The sequence below is a fragment of the Cygnus atratus genome, chromosome 2 (assembly GCF_013377495.2).
Source record: "Cygnus atratus isolate AKBS03 ecotype Queensland, Australia chromosome 2, CAtr_DNAZoo_HiC_assembly, whole genome shotgun sequence".
In the NCBI taxonomy this organism is placed as follows: Eukaryota; Metazoa; Chordata; class Aves; order Anseriformes; family Anatidae; genus Cygnus; species Cygnus atratus.
Genome location: NC_066363.1, coordinates 98,254,243 through 98,272,534, shown reverse-complemented (window position 1 = coordinate 98,272,534; position 18,292 = coordinate 98,254,243). Strand labels below are relative to the sequence as shown.

The following is an 18,292-nucleotide window of genomic DNA, read 5'->3' as shown; positions in this document are numbered from 1 at the left end:
CCAATAAATGTTTTGTGCAAACCAATTTCAGCCTACAAATTGCTCATAAACTGCTCACCGTGAGTAGTACTCCCAGTATTTGCTACTTGTAATTCAGCAGTCAGCCTTTGGGATTGGTTGGGCCGATCCCATGGCTTGTTTTTCTTTCCTGAACATTGAACCAATCTTGCCAAACTCCAAGCAGAGGAGAAAATGGGAGGTTGACTAGGTAATAAACCAGGATACGGTAGGTTTGATGCCCAAAGGAACTGGCAAAAATATGAAGGTCAGTAAGGAGAGACTAGTAAATGTTTAAAACAAACAAACAAACAAACAAAAAAACCAGTGTCAGCTTAGATGTTAGAGATAGAAGAAAACGAAGAGCAGTTCCCAGTCAGGAGCTATGAGCTACATTTATTCTCTCTGTTCTTTATTTGGCAGGACAGCCCAGGCCAAGAGGAAATTCAGGCTTAATCTGGCCAATTACCAAATTTTCAGTGATAAATAAAGCCATTTCATTTCATCAAATTTTTAAAGTTACATTTGTCACTACTTGACATACAATAAGACTGTGCGCTTCCTAGATTATTTATTTCAATCATCAGTTCAAAACAGCCAGGTAGGAAAGCAGAAAGGTTTGTAGAATATGGACGCTAACTTTTTGACACTTCTTAACAAAACAAAACAAAACAAAGCAACACAAAACAAAACAAAAGAATCTGAAAGTATTCTTTGGCCTGCAAGATGTGTTGATATTGTTTGAAAGTGCTTCAGACTCCACTTTATAGAAAACAGGAATACCAAGTATGGAATATCTTCTCCTACTTCTCAAATAGTAATTTTAGAACTGTGAGGGAAAAAAAAAAAAAAAAAGTTATTTCTCCATATTACACATAAGCTTGATCACAGTGCATTTTTTTTCCCTTTGCCTTAAGGCAAAACAGAAATTTTAGAGAGGACTGAACAGGCATCGATAGTTGGTGGAGGTATGCAGAAAGGCAGGAAAAGGACATAAAGGTATTATTGGTAACACAGAATAAGCAAACAGGGACTCAGTAGGAGAATTAGCTGAAATGTAGGTCAGAGCCAAGGCCTTCAAGTCCCTTGAGGCTAGCAAAGAATGTCTGAAACCACAGTAAAGTAACACAGGGGAAGTGTTTTTCAAGGTGTGATTGTGCACATGACTACTAATGCTGAAGGAACTTGAAAGAATCAACAGTATAATGTAACTGTAATTTGTGTAGTGGGTATTGCAGGAGTTAAATTCTAAAACATTCAGGAACTTTTAATTCAGCACAGAAAATGGTGTTTAACAGGGTCCAAAGGCATTTTATTTCAGCCCTGAAATCAATATTGGAAGAAAAGAGAAATTCAGGCCATGTGAAAGGAAATCCAAAAGATCTATGCATTTGCTTCACTTGCGATGGGTGGATTTCTTTTGAGATTGGGTATGCTTACATGATGCCAAGGCTTCTGCAGCTGGCTGGGTTGTTTGTTGCTTCAAATACAGCAGCAGCCCAAAGCTTCCCAGAGAAGGAAGGGCTCATTCACAATGCAGACCTCTAACCCAGAATCTGCCCTGGACTCAGATGCGTTTAACACATCGTATCCTGCCAGTCATGGACAGTTAGTTATCTGTAAATGTTAGGCAGATGAAATACATGTTGAAGAATAAAAATAATGCCCAGAAATATTTTTATCTGGTGGGATGAGATTTGGAAGAAATCATGACAGTTTTCCAATCACCAGTCATGAAGAGAAAAAAAATCAGCTACAGCAGAAAATTATCATGAAAAAGCTTGATAGCCTGGAAAGCCAAAGTTGAGAACTGAAGCAAGTGTGAAGTAGAGGCAATACCAGTCATTACTCTTCCATCAGTTAGTGGCAATAGCACTGAGAAGCCGAATATTCATCACCTCCCACCATACAGGTGAACTGTAATTTTGCAGCTTGGAAAAATGTCATCCATCAGTTGTACCTTGCTTTTCAATAGGTAGCAAAATACTGCCGTCATGTGTGGGCACATACCATAATGTTTTCAATGCGTATCTTTGCACAGATAATTTTATTCTGTAGCATCCAGAGAAATTAAATGAGGTCATATGTGAAATACAAAGTGTTATGTGAAAGCCAGCAACACTTGATTGCATCACCGCCAGCAAAACATCATACTAACAGCAGTAATAAAACCATTTGTCCAATATTGTTGGATACACACATTTTCAACTCCTCTGGATGGTAGTTATTGTTCAGAGACTTCTAAAATAATAACACATTCTGCATGTAACTCTGTTAGGAGGCATAAATAGGGAAGAGACGGATGATCTTTCCAACTTTCACTCACTGGAATCTTCTCAGCACTTGGTTTCCATAGTCTATCCATTTCATCTGGTCACTTGGGATGTCAGCAAGCAGTGATGATACAAGTATACAGTCAGATGCTGCTATTTACCAAGCATCATGTTACACCTATTGCTTGAATAAATCTGAACAGCATCTTAAAGCAAAGGAGACACTGCTGCAGTAACATTGACAGAAGACCTAGCTATTAAGCTGTCTACAGAGTCTAGTATCAGTGAAATGTTTGACAGCTGCAGGGACAAATATGTATTAGCAACATTGCTTAATCCATGTTTCAAGGGCAGAATTGAAACCATGACTTCACCCTATGCAGGCACAGATTGCTGGAAGGATACTGTCATAAATAATAGTGCTGGAGGCCATACCATTATGCACCTCCTCTTCTCCCTCATCCTTCCACTTAGCTCCCCTAGGCCAAGTATATCTCATAAAGCAGAAGATGCACAAGCTCCTGGAACACCAGAGAGTGCAAAAGAAGTAATCACAGCTATAGTTCCTGGGTCTTCCTTTATCAGCTCAGAGTGGGGCAGTACCTCCCAGGAAAAACTCAATTTGTCTGTATCATGGGAAGAATCTGTCCATTATGAAAGGTCTATAGGTGTCATGGGAGACCTTTTCATATGCTGGGAAGTGAGAAGTTGACTTTCGAAAAGATATGCTCTAGTTCAGACAGGAATTAATTCGGCAAAGCCTATGGCCTGTGTTAAGCAGGAGGTCAGATTTGATGATCACAGAGGTCCCTTCTGGCTTTATAATCTATAAAGGCCAACCACTTTAAGGGGAGAAAAAAAAAAAAAGACAAAGAAAGAAACCAATACTGGTATTTTAAACCTCCAAATTCCCCACCATCCAATATGTTCTCTGATTTCATTTTAAGGTATGCTTGTGGCACTGAGACATATCAAAGAAGTGGGCTTAATAAAAACCACAGCATAGAGCACCTCTTTCTTAAGGGAGTAATTGGAAAAGCTTAGCAAGTTACACATGCAACATGCAGGTGACTCTCAAAATTAGCCTAATGGAGGAGACTGCAGAGGAATCCATCAATCAACATTCTTACAGGAAGGCGAAGAAGCATATTACCAAGTGTTATGCTTGTATTCCTATTCCCTTTTTCCTCACTTCCCAAACATTATATAAAAGATTTTCTCTGCTCTCTACCTGAATAATTTGGCAGAAGGTAAGAATTGTGCAAATCTCTGTTCTGTGAGAGCTTTTTCTGAAGCTTTGATTCACCTGGGTTCATAAATCTCTAGGTTTTGATTTGAGGTTTAAGGCCACGTAAGCTACAAAACTGCAAACCGAACTCACATTAGTAGCATGCAAAATTGCAAAATTACAAAGCCATAAATGGATTTACATTTGCAACTTAGGAACAATGGTCTGACTTTCCCATTTGTAACAAAAATCTACAGTCAGGCACATATTGCTGTACATCCACAGCACTTGTGCACACAGATAAACATGCAGCCGATTTACTTGCTGGAAATTTGTAGTGAATCTAAAGAGTGAAAGCTCATAGAAATAAAACAATTTGGAGAATATTCTCTCTCAAAGCACCCTTCATCTTAGGCTTCTAGGGTTTTTCAGTTTTATTTTCTCTTGTAGGAGTGAATGCTAAATCAAATAAAATCCACACCATGTAAAACAGGAAATCAGTCAGACTATTGAGACTGTAAGGCTTGTGTTTATATCAGAATATTTAAACAGAAAATACAAATCCCAGATTTAAATGCACAAATTGAGGTAAATTCAGCAGATACATTGGGTCATTGGGTAACCTTTTTTATTTTTTTCTGCACTAAGAAAAGGTCTTTTCAAGAAAAAGTCAGGAAAGAACCATTGTACTGATATCACACTAAGTATTATGTTTATATATCTTCACTAAAAGCAGTGTAAGCAAACTGCATTACAAAAATAGTAAATTTATCTTCATTTGAAAGGGAATATTTTTGTGAAGGTAGTCATGGTGGCTGAAAGGGGCTATTTCACTTTGATACAAGTGATTTGGCAGGGGAGGGACACGGCAAGGCATTTACTTCTCATTTTCTGTTTCACACCTGAAATGCACAGGAAAAGGTCTATCTCACTTTTGTCAAAGGACTGACTTTTGAGATCTTCTCTTTTTATGTCAGCCATACAGATGTTCCATCATTATTGCTGCAGAGACAAGTATGTGTCTGTTCTCTTTTTATCATCATCATTACTGGTTATTCTGGGTGACAAAGAGGGAAGCTAGGCTTGAACTTCATTGTCTTAAGCGTTAAGCTTTGGCCTGAAACTAGGGCCCAGCAAGCCTATTTCATGTGTCTCAAAACAGCAACTTTCAGGTTAGGTACTAGAAACTAGAAACTACAAAACAGCAGCAGTTAGAGATTCAAAACTGTGGAAACATCCATATCTAGAAATGGTCCAATTTTCAAAGGGAATTAGGAGCATAATAATGCAGGTAAGCAGAGACAGTTTTGAAAATCCCACTCTTAAAGACTTTTTTTTTTTTTCCCATGAGATACATGAAAATTAGGCACATAGAGCAAGATCCTCAAAAAGGCTAAACACTTTTCTATCCTTTTTTCCAGCTTTTTTTTTCAGCTTTTCTTTTTTTTATTTATTTATTTTTTTTATTGTGCTAATGCGAAAGACCCTGCTGAGCTGGGTAGGGGTTCCTTCACCCCCTACCATCCTTAAAGGACACCCCATAAAGAAGCACCATTGTTTCTGACTATACAGATCTCAGTAGTTCCTCCTGTCCTAGGCAGGATTGTCAAAACAGGTAATCCTTGCTTTTAGACATGGTAGTTCATGTGTAGCTTGCTAGTGAAACTACTACCCCATGGCTCCCTGCGCCATGTAGTTTGCAAGGATCACATTCTGTCTGTCGCATGTGTTCAAGGACTCTCTTATGCTACCTGGTGCTAAATATAGGGGGAAAACAGACTGCATACGTAGACTACATGGCACTGACTGAGCAGAAAGCAGCATTATCCCCTGACCCAACTCTGCAGAGGGGAAGAGGAAACATGAACATTTCTTACCTGCAAATGCAGCCTCATTTACCACCTCCCAGTCACATGCAGGCTCTGAGCACAGTCCTACCCTGATCTCAAAGATACACACACACAAACTTACAGGCAGACTATTATGCTAAGCAACTCTAGTGTTTGCCTTCTCTGTCACCCTCAAGACAAGTCAGTCTGGAGGAAACTACTTTGAGATTCCTGCTGCAGCCAGATAGCTTCACGACCAGGACCCAGTTAGCTTTATGATCATCCATCAGCAGAAATTCAGGCAGTCTGAGGCAGGGACTGTATGTATCAGAGACACACAATGGGTACCTTTACTGCTTCCAGGGTCTGGCAACGAAGCTGCTGCAGTTCTGGAGAGGTGGATGAAGTTTCATCAGCTAGACAAGGGCACCAAGAAATTTCTGAGCCCTAGGTCTAGAGCCTTGCCTTTACTAACAACAGTGAGAATCCTAAGGCAAAGGCAATGGTCTTTGCTGTTGTAATTTAAACACTACATTATTTATTCTCACTTGGAACAGAGCTACTAAACACAATATTTAAAAATTACTTTGTCTTCCCATATGAGAGCTCCCAATGGTTTTGGACCTGTGAAGCAACATTGAGAAATATCTGCCAAAAAACCTCCCTCGAACCAGGAAGCATTAGGAAAAAAGTATCAGGAAAGCCTAATCCCTCGGTATTTGTAATTCACAGAAGTTTGGCTGAGTCTCCAAGCCTCTGGATGCTTATGTGAACTGGAATCACTGATCTTTTTAAAAATTCACTTCTCCCTCAGAAGCACTTAAAACACTCCAGTCTTGCTGCTTATTTGAACTTAGGTAAAATCTAACAATCTCGTGTCCCCACCATAGCTTTATGCCACCAAAGGCACAGTTATAGCACAGACAGGCTCCTAGCTGGCATGAATAATCGCAGACCTCTGGGCATGGACTTCAGCTCATGCTGTGAGATCTCACCAGGAATCTCAGGAGTGTGCTCAGATCACTGGTCCCTGCTGAAGGCCATGCCAACGTGTGTTCACGTCTCTTGCTAAAACTCAGACATTACAGGCTATTCCACAGCTTCCTGTCCAAGTAACTCAAAACAAGTGGATCACCAGGAGTAAACCCAAGTTTTTTGTGATTGTTAAGGAGGACTAGGTCTTGGCCAGCTGTGCTCTAGCATCATCAGCCAGCTTCGCCTTCCAAGAGTGGCAAAGTTCTGGCAAAAATAAATATATAAATAAATAAGGGAGCAATCAGCAAGAGGGAGGCAAGCAGAGGAGAAGACTTTGCCCAGGGGCAGGCTGAGAGGGGCTGATAATGAATGACTGATGATAGTTACCTGCAATTTTTTACTTCCTGCAAAATGATAGACACTGGCCAAGTCAGCCCCGCAGTGCCAGAGAGCTGTGGAGCCAGGTTGGAAAGCCAGCCCGCCAGCAGACCTCAGCCTCCTAGGCAGGTGGATGGTGGCATGTCCAGCTGCAGGAGATGAGATGCCCCAGCCACCCACAGGGCACCTTGCATGCAGCAGCTCCTGGTACCATGGCCCCTCAGCAGGAGTGGCCAGGGGGAAGGAATGGCAGGAGGTAGGGGAGGAGGAGAAAGCCATGTAACAAAAGTGATTAATGGGTGGGTGATGAGAGGAAAGTTTGCATATGCACTTGGAGAGGGGAAAGGATGTTCACTAGCTTCCTCCATGACAAATGCAGGCAAGAAACAGGAAGGAAAGAACTATTAATCAGTGGCACAAGCAGATATTTCTTTTTCCCTCAGGAGAAGCTGGCGTAGGTAAACTGCTCAGAGCAGTTGTTTCCAGCTTGCCCTTTTCAGCGTGCCACTCGGCAGACCCCACTGCTGTCTGCGATGAGCCAGCACTCTTTAAACCCAGCTTCTCCTTCATCTCCCCACACAAAGAGGAAAACAGTCCTAAAGACAATGTATGAGTAAAAGCCCTCATCTTCTTGTTCCAGCAAATGTTGTTATTCACAGTGCACCTTACAAGCATGGCTACCTGCCAGTCAAACAAATACCACTCTACTGAGTCCCCTAAACAGCCATCTGATCCTTTCCTAACTGTTGTTTAGAGTTGTTTAGGGGTGCCCATGGAGTGATGATTAACAGCTCCAGGCACTCTGCAAGCACTTGGAATATGCATTTCTTACTAGTAGGGACATTTTTTCCTTCATATTTTTATTGGTTGTGTTTTATTAGTCACATTGCTCTTCAGCCTCCCTGCAGCATTGGCAGCAATGCCATTAGCCCAAGATGAAGGTGCACGTCCTCCCTTCATGGCTGAGGTGAGGTACCACAATAAAAGCAATATCAATAAACAGTACATTGCAGAAAATTAATAAGCGGTATGCTGATGAATTGTTGGCAGCCAGTAGTGACTACAGAATAGGTAACATACTTAATATCAAGTCATTTCTTGTTTTGGTTTCCAAGAATGTATTTAGGAGTCTTGATAGCGTGCAGTAAAACAGACCAGGGAAGGTATACAAACATTAAGTGAAGTCCAAGCACCTTAATTACTTAGTAAGTGCTTGTAATTATCTGACATCTAGAGCACCTTGCTTGATCTAACGTGTAGTGTTACTCCCTTGCATCAGTCGCAAAAAATATTGTAGAAACATTGGTGCTGTGTGATAAAACATTCCACTCTTTTACCCCAGAATCTCAAAGAGCCCTACAGCAAGCTGAGGACTTACTGCATGCCAAAAGGTAAACCTTTCTATACCTATTTTACAGGTGGGCGAACAGAAGCAAAGACCCCCAGAAGGCCTTACAAAATTATACACTGAGATAGAAATGGAAAGCATCATTCTACACCAACACTCTCATACAGGAATAAGGACATTCAGCTTTTAATTCTTTGCTTTATCTTAAGGTTCATTTCAACATATCTAAAATAAGGATAGTAGTACGTTATCATACGTGCAAAGATCCTACACAACACAAATTAACATGTTGTCCACCAAAAAGGCACTTCCATGTCACTAGTAACAGAGTTAGTCTGTAAGCCACAGACATCACTGTGTTCACTGCATACAGGAGGGCAGTTTTGGGTGGCAAATTCTGCAGGGTTTAGGACAACCTTTCCTTACACACAGGTGCAGAACAGAGCATAGGTAGGATCTGATTCTGCTTCATATTTCTAGATGCTGCTGCAACCCAGCCATAAAGAGCACAAGCATGCACGCAGCATTCTCCATGTACAATAGCTGAGGCATAAAAAATGTAGAGAACATCATACACCACCTCCAGCTTTGCAGTGAGAAATAAGAGATACCACTACACATGACTTTTTTTTTTTTTCCAGAACTTTCTGGAATACTTTATGGCTCACTGTTTTTATTGTGTTGTTTAAGGTTATGAAGAGAGAAATTATATGGAGGACAGAAAAGAGGATTAACATATATCCAACCATGCTATTTAAATAAATAAATAAATAAATCAGAATCACCTGATCCTTACCAGAACTTTCCTGAATAAATTGTTAAAAAGGAAAAAGAAAAAAAAAAGTACAACATCCCATCCAGATGGTAGTTCCAGTGCTCCGTGGTCAGCCTGTTTATTAATGAACATCTGTTTTCCTTACAAAACAGTGTGGACTTTCTACTATAAATTCTCCTTTCACATATTTCTTGGAAAATGACATTAGGAGTAATTCACTGTCACATAGATAAGCCAAATTTAATTTTAATTTTAGATATTGCATATTAATTATAGCATTTCTGTCACTCACTAGATTATTGATGTATTTGTAAAACCTGTAGTTGAATATTGAAAATCTAAAAATATGACTTTGTCTTTGAAGATGTTTGGCTCCAGTCCCCCTAGTTGTCCTTTCCTTTTAGCTCTCTGCACAACTGGATGAACGTTGCTGGTGGAAATGATAATGGACATCAGACTTCAAAACACTACAGATATAGTGCTAGAGTTCCCTGAAATAATCAATAGACTTCAGTGCATCACTGTCTGGTCATGGACACTTTTTGAATAGAAAAATGGCTTAATTGTAATTCAAGGTAAGTTTCTTCTTAATTTTAACCATATCTTACCATTTACTGAATTCTATACATTAAATTATACAGAAAGACTGAGATTTGGTAATCTGAGAGGCAATTAAAATTTGGAAACAGACCAAAGCTACAAGTACATCACCATATGTAGGGCAATATTTTAATTACAAATGAGAACATGATGGAAGATTTCAGTCCAGTCTCAGGATTTTGAAACACCACAAACTAAAGACATTGAAAGGGAATGTTTAGATGCAAACATTTTAAAAATAAGGTTTAGATTTAAATGCAAAAAGCTTTAGTTTTCTATTAATGATATGCATCTTTCAGCACAAGAGCATAAAGATCTGGAAGCTCTTCTAGAACATTTCTTTTCTCAATACAATGGCTGTTTTTAAACCCCAGTGCAGAACAGTAGTACTCTTACAATATCTTTCCTTTTGTGCTCTGACATTGCTTTAAGAAAGAAACAAGCTTGGACTCGGCTGGTATACCTGCTTATGCAGAAGTTTCAAAGCCATAGACAAGTGACTTCTGTTTATTTTAAACAGAAATATATGTGTACCTGTGTGTGTGTGTGTGCGCATCTGTGTGTACAACTGTGTCTTTGTTTCTGTGTTCACCCTGATATCCAAGGTACACGGCTACCTGCTGTTCAGTGGCTGTGATATCACTATGATACAGGACAGATCAAAACCGTGTGAATAAACAGAATACTACTGGAAGCTACTGTTGCTGGAAGCCACAGTAGTGAGGGCAGTGAAACTGTGCTATTTAGAAACTATGGCTCCTTGCTAGTTTCAAACTATGCAGCATGGCTAGTATAAAACTAGGCTTTCCACATCCATCAGTGTGGTGACCATTACAGTTAAAAATTACAAACAAGGGTTTTTTTTATATATTCTTTTTTAAAAAAAGGCAACTAAGTGAATGAGATGAAAGCCAGACATTGACTGTGTTGTCCATCCTGCAATCTGCTCTTCCAGCAAGAGCACGGATGTTCTTATAGGACATAGGTCAAAGCAGAGCAATACTGACCTCAGAAGAGGAGACCTTGGGAAGGGAGTTTGGCTTTCAACTGAGAATGTGGTTCCCCTTCTCTGATTGCTTTCTGTCAACGGTAATTAAGATTGCCATGGCAGGAGTTGACTGACCTCATACAAGCAGGGAGTGACCTGCTGGAGGCCCCAGTGGGCTCAGCCACTGGGCAAGCCCTGGGCACCCCACAGCAGCAGCCGGGCAGCTCCCACCTTCCCCATCCAGTTGCCATCCACTCACCTGGGAGAATTGCACTGTCCAACAATGAGCTGCTTGGTCATGGATAAGAGCCCAACCCCTGGTGTGAAGTTGTTGCCAGAGTAGCTTTGGCATCCAACCCTTCAATCTGAAGTGAAAGTGCTTGTTTAACATGCTTATTTAAAGACCCACATGCCCCAACCTGCACCTACAGAGACCTAAGGAGGCAAAATCAAGCCTGGATTGCATTTATCTTCAAACTACGAGCACAAAAGAGGGTTTAAATATCTGGTCTTAAATGCTCCTAAAACTGCAAGTGTAAAACCACACAGAAACATGCTCCCTGAGGAAGGCTTGCAGCCGAGTCACGGAGCAGAAACTGCTCGGGTCTGTTCCAAGTCCTTTACAGATGACACAAGTCATATCATTTTTCTGTGCCTCACTGCCACCTTTGGACTCCTCTGTTCAGGAAGTAAACAATTTCCAGAAGGAATCATCTCTGTGTCTGTGCTGCTCTTAGTTCAGCGTAGCTCAGCTGAGGAGGTATTGCAACTATCTGTTTCTCTGCTGCAACAGCAAATCTCTAATTATAACTTAGTTGAATGGCCTCAAAAAGGGGGCAGAGCATCATCTTCTATGTATATACATTTAATACAAATGGGGCTGAGAGACAGAATTGTTCCAGTTAGCAGCTTTCAGAAAAAAATTAAACACAATAGAATATTTTGGGATTTTTGGAGTGAGCTCATGACACCTGTGCACTGCTGCATCTGGGAGACATGCATTTTAAGCCCCAAGGTTCTTTCAAAAATCCTGCCTGCAGTAGTTATCGCTGTTTTATCGCCAACTGAGGGATCCCTTTCTAACCTTAGGGGAAGTCAGTGTCATCTACTGGATAATGTAGTGGCCTGGAACTGCACAGACTTGCCTCTAATCCCAGCTCTGCTGTTGGTTGGCTGAGATGACCTTGAGTACATCACCTCCTTCCTCAAAGCTCTTACTCCCCATACACAAAATGGAGACCCTGAGAGTTACTTCATTTTTAAAGAACTCGAAGATCTACTGGTGAAGATGTCTTAGGTAACAGCCACATATTATCATTAATAACTTATGCTCCTTACGTAGTATTCTCTGTGCCAAAGATGGAAGTCATTCAATTTGCAGAATCTGCCATTAATTGCTCTCTTGCTGTTAAAAAAAAAAAAAAGAAGAGCTTGAAAAAAAATTGTAATAGGAGTAGTGGCGGCAAAATCAAAACTAGCTTTCATGTGAGACTGGTTGAATTTATTATTGATGCGATTGCCTACAACAGAATGAATGCAGGTCTGCTGACCCAAGGAACTCCCTCCCCATACTCTTTCAGGGTGTCCTAAATGCTCTTAAAAAGGACAGAACTCTTCAGTTCCTCAATCACCAAGTCTCTAATTAAGCTGAAAAATATTTTGACCCTTTACTCAATTTCAGTGTTTTTACTCAAAATAGCAAAAGGTATTCTAATTAAAAGTAGATTTTATGATGTGGGTTTCTTTTTTTCCTTTTTCATTGGCACCTTGAAATTACAAGGTACCAGGAACCTGAAAAACAATGTGGCCTGTTTGCAGGCTTTTTGTTTTGTTTTGGTTTTAAACGAAGAAGGTTACAAAAAATAAATCCTTGTGTGTACAAAGTGAACATTTGGTAGGTAAGGTGTAAGCACTTCTTTTTATTCCATAATTGTAAGAGAAACGTTCTTTAATGTGCAGTAATAACATTCAAGCTATGCTATTTTGCAACAAATAAAAATACACACCAGCATGGGGCATGATAGCTAACAAAGTTTTTCCAGCTAATGTATTGCCCACATCTACCTACCTTATTTTCCAGTGCCTTGGCTTTTTAATCCAGCCTTTTCTGATGGAAATCTGAGGCTGAGTGGAGCAGTAGTTACTTACCTTTTTAAGGAAAGAGTTTGAAGCAAGACTGCTGAGTATCTCAAATCATTTCCATACAGAGCAGTGTATAATAGATTTCTTTTTCTTGTTTGTTTGAGTCAAATAATACTCAAAGTACAGAAAAGCTGGAGATGTGACTACTTGAATCCTTTAGTCCTGAAAAGCCCTAAGTTGTTTCCAAACTTGCACAATGTTATGCAAACAGGGGGGGAAACTGTCAGAAAAAAAATGCAGAGGTCATCAAGACCCAGCAATGTGCATCAGTTTTGCTCGCAAATGAAGGAATAAATTTATCATTGCAGACGTTGCATTAGTTACCGTAGACATGCACCATTTCCAAGATTTCTCGGGGGGGTGAGAATACTGAGTATCGGAGCCAGCTTCTCCATTAGGCTTTTAACCGCAATGCTTCCTTGTTTTGTCGATGAGGAGTTAGATTTAGAAGCATAGGGAGGGGAAGCAAGCACACACAAAAAACACCAACTCTCTAGCTAAATTAAACTAAAACCTAGGTGAAGCCTCAGTGGGAAGCCTGCTGCACAAATTGGATCTCCAAATGCAGAAAAAATTAATTATGTGATGCACAGCAATGAAGTAAGCAACACCTTGAAGTTAACTTGGGCAGAGCTATTGATTCAGCAAGAAAAAAAAAATAAAATCACTTTGCTTCACCCTCTCTGTTGTTCTAATGTTAGTTTGGACTGTTGCCTGACCATTTCCAGATAGCATTTCATTCATCTGCAGCTGTTCTAAATGTGCACTCTTCCCCAATAGTTCAGACAAAAACTGATCCCATCTGAGTTAATATGTTGGTTTTGTGGGGGAAATACTGTGTGTGCAAAAAAAAAAAAAGAGCTTGCTGTAAACACAGTAGAACAGACTTTGCCACCAACCTGGAGCTCTGAAGTGGAGAACTCTCAAGGCCTCCAGGGCAGCAGATAGAATTGCTCATGCAGTTTTGCCTACCTCTGCTCCAGCCGTGCCAGTAAATCACTAGCAACTGATGACTGTTCTCCAACCCAAAGAAGTCTCATCTTGCCCCGTCCTACAAAGTTTTCTACCATCTCCACTTCTATGTGCTGTGTAAATGGGAATGCTGTGTAAGAAAGATGATTTGGGTTGTGCACGACAGTGATGCAGGGAGCACACAGTCTACCTGACTGCAGTAGACTGCCTGAATTTTAGAGAACTATTTTTAGTCTGTTTGGTGGTCTGAGAGAGGGCCTTCTTAACAGCAGTGCCCATTTTGCTGTTCAGAAACCCTGTGAACCCCAAAATTTTGCTGACCAAAAAACTTTCTGTTTCAGATTTGCTCTGCTGATCACAATCAGCCCCTAACCCAGCACAGCTCCATACTGAGAACTGGTGCTGCTAGTGCACACAACACATGCCTCTGCAATCATTGTTGCCTCCTCGTTCAGCCCCAGTCAGCCAGTCCTAAAAGATTTGGATCTGGGCAGCTTTAGCCACCCAGGCATCTTTTCAGTTGAATTGTCTTGAATGATAGACCCCTGAGTTACCTGGGAGGAAGCACAGCCACAGGACTCTCTAATTGAGGGGTTCCTGGTTCCAGACTTTTTATTTCCCTCCTTAGTTTAGCAGAGCCAAGATTTATTGACCTTCAAGTCGTGCTGCAAAACCTTGCTGTTGTTCTTGGCTTTTCCTGAGGAGGCTATGGAGGCAGACTGAGGCACTATGGAACTTTCTGCTGGAGTACTTTTTCAGACGCTGAGCTATTAAAGTCTCTGTATTTTATAATGATTGCTGTTGTGTCTGAAGTTTCAGTCGACTGCCTTTATATAAACCAAAAATAATCAATCAATATATTGTTCTTTATGAACAATGATAAAATCCCATTATTTGTTAGTGGCTCATCTTTTTACTTCAGCTTCCACTGTTTTACAGGAACATGAAGAAAATTAAGATACATTTAAAAGAAAAAATTTACCTTTTGCTTATTTGGCAGGCTGTATGTAGAAGGTTCTAATCAACTTTCTCTTTTTGTGTCCTCTACTTTGTAACAATGAAGACAAAGTAAAATTTTCCACTGTCTTAATTAGGAAGAAAACAACTTTGTCGCAGAATGAAAATAAGGCACTCCTCCCCTCCCCACCAGCACTGCAGAGTCCTTTCAGCTGACTCACACAACAGGCCTGGAAGAGCATGATCTCACTTTGCAGAAGGTCTTAACAGCTGACATCTGGTGGATTGAAGTGTGTCAACACTAAGGCATTATTCTTTAGGGTAGGAAAAAATTTACAGTAATGAGGCTGGGATGAGGATACAAAACCCTAGGTATGGTGATGTATTATTTCACTTCAAGAAGAAACAAAAATGTAGACTGATTCCCTGAAAAGGTTTCCTAGGAGTAAAGTCTGTTAGACTGTGAAATAGTTTTAGAACAGAGAGAGTCTGCAGTAAAGGAAAAAGAGAAGTAGTCCAAAAAAACATGAAGCCCATTGAAGGCTTCTGTGGCATTTACTAATTCTAGGCAAAAAGCAAACTGAGATAGACTTGTAAGAGGGGTGAGACTCAGTAGTCTAGCTTTCAGATATCTTGGCACCTAATGCAAATGCCAGCTACAGGTCAGGTGTCAGTAGTTGCCTACAGATGGAATTCAAAGAAGCTAGCATTGTCAGCCAAAAAAACTAAGAGAGCTCGAGGGATTTTTGCCCATAAGCAAAAGAAGTGGCATTAAACCTGCTTTTCAGACAGTATTGAAGCTTGGCATTTCTTTCCCCTTGGGATATGCAGCCATGTAACTCTCCTTGGAGCATGGATGTCCAAGAAACAAATAAGAAATCCAAGCTCAAATCATTCCTTTGCAAGAGTGGGGTTTGACTCTCCCACATCCCAGTTGGCTGCTCTAAATATCCTACATTAATTAAGCCATAAGAGTTTGGTATAATTACCTCCATATTATATTTTCTGAGCAGTTTAATGCTTTCAAAGCATGACTACCATATTAAATCCTAGTTGCAGATATAGCATGTTAGTCCGATTGGGCTTAGGCACAGGAAGAGCCCAAAGTGCCTTCACACTATCAAGACAGCTGATTTTGCATACAGTCAATAACAGAAATAGCCAAGAATCTACATAAGAAATCTAAAGGTATCTCCAGAACCAGAGAAGAGCTCTGAGTATTAATGTCAGACATAAATATCTAAAGAGACATTTAGTCACATAGTTTCTCTCCCTCCCAAAGTTACAACGGTAGCAAACAAAAGCATAAATCCCTGAAACAGTATTGCTTTCCTGATTTCTACTTTCAACGTCAACATTTGAATTTGGATTATCCATAACAGAGAATTTTCCCTTGATAAAAGGCTCTGTACACCCTTGAGCCATCTCTGACCCTCTGTCTCTCTGAACAGCAAACTCTGTGGCCATGCGAAACACCTTGACAGTAAGTACTGTTTGAGCTTCAGTTTCTTCAGCTCAGTAGTTTCTGCTCCAAAGGGGAAGCAAACTACCAGGAACAATGAAACTAGTTTTCCCATCCCTAAAGCTATGCTCAGCACAGGGCTTTTCTATAACACAATGCTTCTCAGAATTGGTTTGAGACCTGGAGTGGAAGTGCATTACACGGCATTAAATATGAAGTGGACTACGACAGCAATAAGCATATGACCAACAAGAAATTTGACTGGTCTTAATATATGATACTACATCATTATGACTTCAGGTAGCCAGTTCAATTAAATACAGTTAAGTGCTTTAGTGACAAAAAACAGAAAAGTTAGTCAAAGTTGTCATTGACTTTGATGTCTATTTTTAACACAGTCCCTTGGTGCAACTAGGTTGTTGCAAGTTAATTAATGACTGCTTAAATGTAAAGAGCTTTACATTTCCTTTCATTTAGGAAACACATTACATTTCAAGGGAAAACAGAAAGCTCATCAACCTGAGTTATCCAAAATGATTCAGAGCAAAATGTAGACACTGAGACAAAGCCCACCATTAATATAAACAGAACAAGGACATTGAGTATGACTTTGTTTGGAAAGGGAAGCATACCATTCCCAGTGAATAAAGTTAATCATTTTTCTAGGCCTTTTTTTCTCTCCATGAGTTACCTGTTAAGTCCCAGTTGCTTCAAGTTTGCTTAATGTACCCCTTGGATTCTTCATAAACATATGGCACAAATATTAATGAGTCACTGTTGCCCCAGTGTAATTGGTCATCTAACCAAATGGCTCTGTTTGCATTCCTTGATTGGATTACCTCATTTTCTTTACAGAAATGTCTAAAAATTGATTGGAGCTTGGTTTCTTTCAGGAGGTTTTTTCATTACCAACACCACCTTCGCCCAAACCACCTACCAACTCCTCATCCTTAAAATGATTTCTTAACCCCTATGTTCCTCTGCAACAAGCTCGTTCTCTACATCCAGTTAAATTATCAATCTATGGTAATGAGGATGGAGGCTTTAGCCTAAAAGACTTGTGAATTTTATTTGTACTCTTATGAAAAACACTTTTTTTCTTTAATAACTTCAGTTGCTCAGCTAAATATTCATAAATAATGGACTAGAAGACATTGTAAATGCCAACAAAACAAGGTGGGATTCTTTGTTGTTTTTTTTTTTTTGGTTGTTGTTTGGAGGGGGTGTTTGAGGTTTTTTGTTGTTGTTTGTGTTATTTTGTATATTCATCCTGCTGGAGGCAAAAGGAACCCGTAGCATCTATAAAGATCTGAACCATACATTCCTCCTAGAGTTAAATGCTAATACTTTTAGATAAACTGAACTTATTTATAATAACACCATCTGCGGGATTCTGATAGTGTTGGGGGGAGAGATTAATTTATCTTGCATTTTAAATAGAGATGGCCGCTGGCATCAAAACCCAGATCTAGCTTTTAGCCACCCAGTTATCAGATAATTCCACATTCAGGGTACTGCATCCCTCACCAGAATGTTTCCATAATACCAATGGACATGTACTATGAGGTGATGTAGTGGAAGCACAGAGCAGTCCCTCCTTCTCCCCAAAGCAGGCAGCATGTCCAGATGGATCACAATGCAGAATTCCCCCAGTAATGATCAGATCTAAGAGTTAAGACTGGATTTAATTTCTAGGTTTTTAATTAGCACATCACATGGCATAAGCATCTCACCATATTTGTGATCAATTGAGTAGGTAGCTTTACTTCTGGAACAAAGGCTTACAGGCCCAGGAAATCTCCACTAAACAGACTATTTAATACATACATACATACATTACCCACCCTAAACCTGTTGCCATGCCCTTTCTTTTGCCTCACTTCATTCAGCATGACTTGTACAGCGTTACCAAAGGAGATGCACCTAGGACAGGAGTCCACATGAACTGCTGCATTGTCCCTTTCTCAGTATTATACTTCATACGCTACAATTTATTTTTTTTTTTCCAAAGTATTGGTTCTTGTAAACTTCATAGCTACCACAACAGTAGTGGCTGAAATAAAAGTGGTTGGAAAAAAATGCAAAACAAAGTCCTCTGCAAAAAAAAAAAAATTAAATAAATAATCTTCAAACAACACAAAGCAACCTGGGAATTAAGTGTTCCATGTGATAACGCCAGAGAGACTGGTTACATGACACCCTTCAAACTTCACAGCAGCAGCCTATAGGGAAAGGAAAGGAACTCTGAGACTTTAGGTTTTGTTTCTAAGTCTTGCTGTCTTTCACGTATCTTCTCCTCTACCCACCTGAACAGTGACTGTAGATGGTATATATCTGATTAACGAAATCTAAAATGCAACACAAATAC

The 18,292-nt window shown here is 40.0% G+C and overlaps 1 long non-coding RNA gene across 1 annotated transcript; it reads right to left on the bottom strand.

The window, feature by feature from the left end:
- Window positions 1-526: 526 nt before the first annotated feature.
- LOC118250027 (uncharacterized) lies at window positions 527-11,794 on the bottom strand. The gene is made up of 3 exons (XR_004779283.1): window positions 11,730-11,794; window positions 10,651-10,756; window positions 527-826 (listed from the first exon to the last, which is right to left on the bottom strand). It is a non-coding gene; the product is annotated as an uncharacterized LOC118250027 (long non-coding RNA).
- Between the last annotated feature and the right edge of the window lie 6,498 nt (window positions 11,795-18,292).